Source organism: Lonchura striata, chromosome 5, assembly GCF_050655825.1.
Source record: "Lonchura striata isolate lonStrDom1 chromosome 5, ASM5065582v1, whole genome shotgun sequence".
NCBI classification, from domain to species: Eukaryota; Metazoa; Chordata; class Aves; order Passeriformes; family Estrildidae; genus Lonchura; species Lonchura striata.
The window spans coordinates 7,883,835-7,890,000 of NC_140707.1; positions in this window are offsets into that span (position 1 = coordinate 7,883,835).

The following is a 6,166-nucleotide window of genomic DNA, read 5'->3' on the forward strand; positions in this document are numbered from 1 at the left end:
TGGCTGCCCTTGGCCTCTGGTGGCTGTGGCTCATCTGCCCCTGCAGCACTGGGGTGGGTTGTTCCCTTCCTGTGGAGACCATGGTGGCACGGTGAAGACCTGGTGGAACCATGGAGTCCATTGGGACTTTGGGGCCATGGTGACACCGCGGGGCTCCATGGAACCCAGAGACCACCATGACTCTGTGGGGCCTTGTGGAACCATGGAGACCATTCCGACCCTTCAGAGCCTCGTGTCACCAAGGGGGCATTGTGACACCTCAGGGCCTCCTCGAAACAAGGGACCATTGGGACATTGGGACACTGTGGGGCTCCATGGAATGAGGGGAACAGGGAACAGGTCTGGCAGGCTTGGCCTCCCAGGGGCCACCTGACAGATCTGGCTGATCTTGGAATGTCAAGGGCTGCCTCTCATCTGCCCATGAACCACTGGGGCTCCATGCTTTCCTTGCTATGGAAAAGAACTGTCACTCTTTTTCGACACCCATGGACAAAATTGGTACTTCCCCTAAAAAAATTCCTGTATGCAAGGGTATCTGCCAGAAAAAAACCTGCCAGCTCTGGCTGGCCTTGGCCTCTGATGGTCGCATCTCAGTTGCCTCAGAAGCACTGGGGCTCTGTGCCTTCCTTCCTGCAGAAAAGAACTGACCCTCTTGTCCAGGGGCCATGGCAGGAACTGGAATTTGGCCACCAAAATTCCATCTATCCTAGGATTGCTCCCAGACAAAAGCTGCCAGGACAGACAGTTCTGGCTGACCTTGGCCTCTGGTGGTATGAGCAGAATGTTTTCCTTTGCAAACACCTTGGACAGGGCCCAGAGATCTCCCGAGATGGGTTTTGCAGGCCTCAAGAACATAACCCATGTATGGAGGCTGATGTGCCTGGGCTCAGCTGTGAAGAGACTGAGGACAGATCAGGAGTGGCCTGGCAGGGCTTGAAAGGTGGATTCCGAAATGGTGGAGCTTTTCTCTATAGTGGGAATCATGCAGGGAGAGAAATTATGCCACAAATGCAGCTGGGGAAGTCCAGACTGGACACAGGAGGAGAAAGGAATTTCCCTCCCAGGGCAGGGCTGTGGTGCAGCACGTCCCCAGCAGGAGCCTGGAGCAGCCCAAGGCTTTGTGTGGCCAGGCAGGGGCAGCAGGAGGCAGAGCTGCCAGCGAAGGAAGGGCCAGCGAGGTGGGGCAGCCGGGGGTGACGACAGCCTGCAGGGACAGAGGCGCAGGGCAGGGACACCGTGGGACAGCCTGGGCTGCAGAGGGCTCAGGGATGTGCAGCAGCTGCAAGGCCCTGACAGAGCCAACCTGTGCAGCCCTTTGGCCATGGCTGCTGGCCCTGGGCCTGAGGCCACGAGGGGACAAGTGACCCTTGCAGCCCTGGGGCCTCAGTGCCTCCTTGTCCCTGCTCAGCAGCCTGGCAGGGGCCGCCCCATGGTCCTGCCCTTGGCACTGCACATCCCCACATGCCAGTGCCCATCCCGGGAAGAGCCCTGAGCAAGGAGGGAGGGACAGGATCTGCCTTGCCAGGGGCTGGGGCTCAGGCCTGGGCCCTTTGCGTTCCTGAAACACATCCAGGTTTGCTCCGCACCAGAGACACCTTCCCCTTGCTTGTCCCTTGCTGTCATCTCTGCTCCAGCATTATGCTCTACTTGGGGACACTTTCTCAGTGCTGTCCCTCAGTGGGACCCATTAAAAGTCCAAGAAACTTCAGTGTTTCAATCACACTTTGAGTTCTTGAGAAGTTTTTTGAGCACACTCTCTGGGAATGAGACTAATGAGAACAACAGCAGCCCCTGAGAGGATCATTAAAGTCCTTGTGCTGTGTCTGTGCAGCTGAGCTGGGCTGGGCTCCTGGCACAGAGGGTGATCCTGGTAACCAAGCAGAGCTTCAAAAGCACATTTCTCTTGCTGAGCAGCTCTTCTCCCAGCCCAGCAGGGCTGGGGCACTGCCTGCAGCCAGCCCGGGCACAGCACAGAGGCACAGAGAGCTTCAATCAGTCAGGGCTGGGAAGGGGCTGAGAAGTGCCTGGGGCAGAATCACTGCCAGCCCTTGGCACAGGAACCTCTGGCTGCAGGACAATGCAGCTGCAGCTCCTGGAGAGATCTCCTAAAGCTGGAACATGCCAATGCCCACAGACCCTGTGAGTACTGAGTGTTTCTGTTGCAGGGGAGGTGAAATGCTCATGAAGCTCTGACATACTGAGGGCTTCTGATTAGTCATATAATATTTCCAAGACAAGGATTTTGATAAAAATGTGGAAATTTCCTAAGTATTTGTAGTCAGCTGTCTAGTATTGAAGAGTGGCAGGGAAAGAAGGATAAATATTAAAGGTTGATTATGAATATTGACAAGTGCATGAGATGTCTGAACTGTTACTTTTAGTGATCAGTAGGTTCACAGGGGATCCCTAATGTGCTTGCAGCCACTCTGCCCATGGACAGCAGCAGCATCACCTTTGCTGGAGCCATCAGGCTCAGTCTGAGCTGTCCTTTCTCCCAGCTGCAAACAGAGCCTGCCCCCAGCCTGTGCCCTGCAAACAGGCAGGGTTCTGTCAGGCCAAGGAGAGTGCACAGAGATTTGGGGTGTGGGAATGCTGGCAGGGAGAGATCAGGCACAGGGAAACACCTGCAGGAGGAAAATCTCCAGGAATCAGAGAGATCAGGGAAGGAGAGAAAACAAAACCCAGAAATGCTGAGGCAGAGAGAGTTTAGAGATGTCCAGAGGATCCCCTCCAGTGCAGCCCCTCCCCTGCACAAGCCCCCTCCCTCCTGTGCCCCAGCCAAGCCTCTGCCCTCAGGGCCGGGGCTCCAAGGTGTGCAGCCCCTCCTGTGCAGGCAGAGCTGCAGCAGAGCCGTGGGGCAGCTCTGCAGCCCCGGGCCCAGTTCCCTCTGCAGAGCACAGGGCTGGGAGCAGCTGCCCGGCACTGGGGGCTCTGGCAGGGGCACAGCTGGCTCAGGGTGACACAGCTGTCCCCAGTGCCCGGCTCTGGGCAATGCTGGCAGTGCAGCCAGGGAAGGAGCTGCACCTCCCTTCATCCAGTGCCATCAGAAGGACACTTGAAAGTCTCCCTGAGATTTCAGTCCAAGCTGGGAGCTTCAATGCAGGGTGCAAAGCTGTCCTAGAGAATCTCTGATTTATGAGATTTATGGGGAAAGGTAGAGGTGTTGTGACACTGAAAATGCTGCTGGGTTGGTGAAATGAGCAAGGTCAGTCCTTGGCTACAAATGTGGAGCTGGGCTGTGGTGGATCCATCTGCTCTTACCTGTACCTGAGGGTTTGTAAGAGAAACATGGGAGTGTGACCATCCTTCATGTGAGAAAAATGAAAGCCAAGAGAAGCTCCAAACATAATGAATAATCATCTCCTCTCAGTCTCCACTCATCATCTTTCCTCAGAAAACTCACTGTATTCATCAATGGGATGGAGATATGCTGAGGGTTTCTGATATCCAGGAATACCAGGAGAAACATGGAGGCAGCATAAAAAGAAAACCACAAAACTCTCAAATACAGAAGTGTATACATCTGTGTTACAGAGGAGGGTGTATGGGAAATGGTGTTAACTTTAATTACAGGCATCTCCTCTAACTCTTCACTGTCCTTTCTCCATGAACAGGTGCCCATGTGCAGCCACAGCAAATGTCCAACAGCAGCTCCATCAGCCACTTCCTCCTGCTGGCACTGGCAGACACGCGGAAGCTGCAGCTCCTGCACTTCTGCCTCTTCCTGGGCATCTCCCTGGCTGCCCTCCTGGGCAACGGCCTCATCATCAGCGCCGTAGCCTGCGGCCACCACCTGCACACGCCCATGTTCTTCTTCCTGCTCAACCTGGCCCTCAGCGACCTGGGCTCCATCTGCACCACTGTCCCCAAAGCCATGCACAATTCCCTCTGGGACACCTGGAACATCTCCTACACAGGATGTGCTGCACAAGATCTTTTTTCCTTTTCTGTGCTGCAACAGAATATTTCCTCCTGACCATCATGTGCTACGACCGCTACGTGTCCATCTGCAAACCCCTGCACTACGGGACCCTCCTGGGCAGCAGAGCTTGTGCCCACATGGCAGCAGCTGCCTGGGCCAGTGCCTTTCTCAATGCTCTGCTGCACACAGCCAATATATTTTCCCTGCCCCTGTGCCATGGCAATGCCCTGGGCCAGTTCTTCTGTGAAATCTCACAGATCCTCAAGCTCTCCTGCTCCAATTCCCACCTCAGGGAACTTGGGCTTCTTGTGGTTACTAGCAGTTTATCATTTTGTTGTTTTGTGTTCATTGTTTTCTCCTATGTACAGATTGTCAGGGTTGTGCTGAGGATCCCCTCTGAGCAGGGATGGCACAAAGCCTTTTCCACCTGCCTCCCTCACCTGGCTGTAGTCTCTCTCTTTGTCAGCACTGCAGAATTTGCTCACCTGAAGCCTGCCTCGATGTCCTCCCCATCCCTGGATCTGGCCCTGTCAGTTCTGCGCGAAGAAATCCTGCTCAGCGTGGGCAACTGAGCCCTTGAAGGACTTAGTGTCAGGTCAAGGCTTGCTTTCCCTCCCAAAGCCTTCCCTTGGCAGCCTTGGGCAGGGAATTCATCCTCCCTCCCTCCTCCTTCCCACAGACCTGCTCGGAACCACTCCATGGGCACTTTCCATTCTCTGTGTCTGTCCTCAAGTGCAGTGCCAACCTGGGTCAGTCCTGGCCCTGTCCTGAGCTCCCAGGAGCTCGCAGGCTGAGATGGCAACGCTCAGCCACACCAGGGCCCTGCCCCTGCCAGCAGCACCCCCACAAGCAGCAGCAGCAGCAGCAGCAGCAGCAGCAGCAGCAGCAGCAGCAGCAGCAGCAGCAGCTGCAGTCGCCTCTCAGCTGTTGGTGCCCCTGCACTGCAGCCCCTCCCGCTGGCACCAACCTTCCCTCATGGCCTTGGAGACAGTCCTGAATCCATCCATGGGGTCACAGAGCCATGTGATCCCAGAGTTCCAGGTTCCTGGAATCCTAGAGTCATTGAATTATGGGAACCACACACAGAGGAGGAGGAGGAGGAGGAAGAGGAGGAGGAGGAAGAGTAGAGGGAGGAGGAATAGAAGGAGGACGAGGAGGAGGAGGAAGAGGAGGAGGAGGAGGAGGAGGAGGAGGAAGAGAACGAGGAAGAGGACGAGGAAGAGGAGAAAGAGGAGGAAGAGGAGGAGGAAGAGGACGAGGAAGAGGAGAAAGAGGAGGAGGAGGAGGAGGAGGCGGAGGAGGAGGAGGAGGACGAGGACGAGGAGGACGAGGAGGACGAGGAAGAGGAGGAGGAGGAGGAGGAGGACAAGGAGGAGGACGAGGAGGAGGACGAGGTGGAGGAGAAGTAGGTTGAGGATGAGGAAAAGGATGAAGATGCAGAGGACAAAGAGGATGAGGAGGAGGAGGAGCAAGATGAGGAGGAGGACGAGGACGAGGAGGAGGACGAGGAGGACGAGGAGGAGGAAGAGGAGGACGAGGAGGAGGACAAGGAGGAGGACGAGGACGAGGACGAGGAAGAGGAGGACGAGGAGGAGGAGGAAGAGGAGGAGGAGGAGGAAGAGGAGGAGGAGGGCGAGAAGAACGAGGAGGACGAGGAAGTGGAAGAGGAGGACAAGGAGGAGGACAAGGAGGAGGACGAGGACGAGGACGAGGAACATGAAAAGGACGAGGAGGATGAGGAGGACGAGGAGGACGAGGAGGAGGATGAGGACGAGGACGTCCTCCTAGTCCTCTGCATCTTCATCCTTTTACTCATCCTCATCCTTCTCCTCCTCGTCCTCGTCCTCATCCTTCTTCTCCTCCTCCTCCTCCTCGTTGTCCTCCTCCTCCTCATCCTCATCATCCTTCTTGTCCTTGTCCTCTCTCTTCATCCTCCTATTCCTCCTCCTCATCTTCCACCTCCTCTTCGTCATCGTCCTCGTCGTCGTCGTCATCATCGTCCTCATCGTCCTCATCATCCTCGTCCTCGTCCTCGTCCTCGTCCTCCTCCTCCTCCTCCTCCTCCTCCTCCTCCTCCTCCTCCTCCTCGTCCTCCTTGTCCTCTGCATCTTCATCCTTTTCCTCATCCTCATCCTTCTCCTCCTCGTCCTCATCCTCATACTTCTTCTCCTCCTCCTCCTCCTCCTTGTCCTCCTCCTCCTCATTCTCAGCATCCTCCTTGTCCTTGTCCTCGTCCTCTCTCTT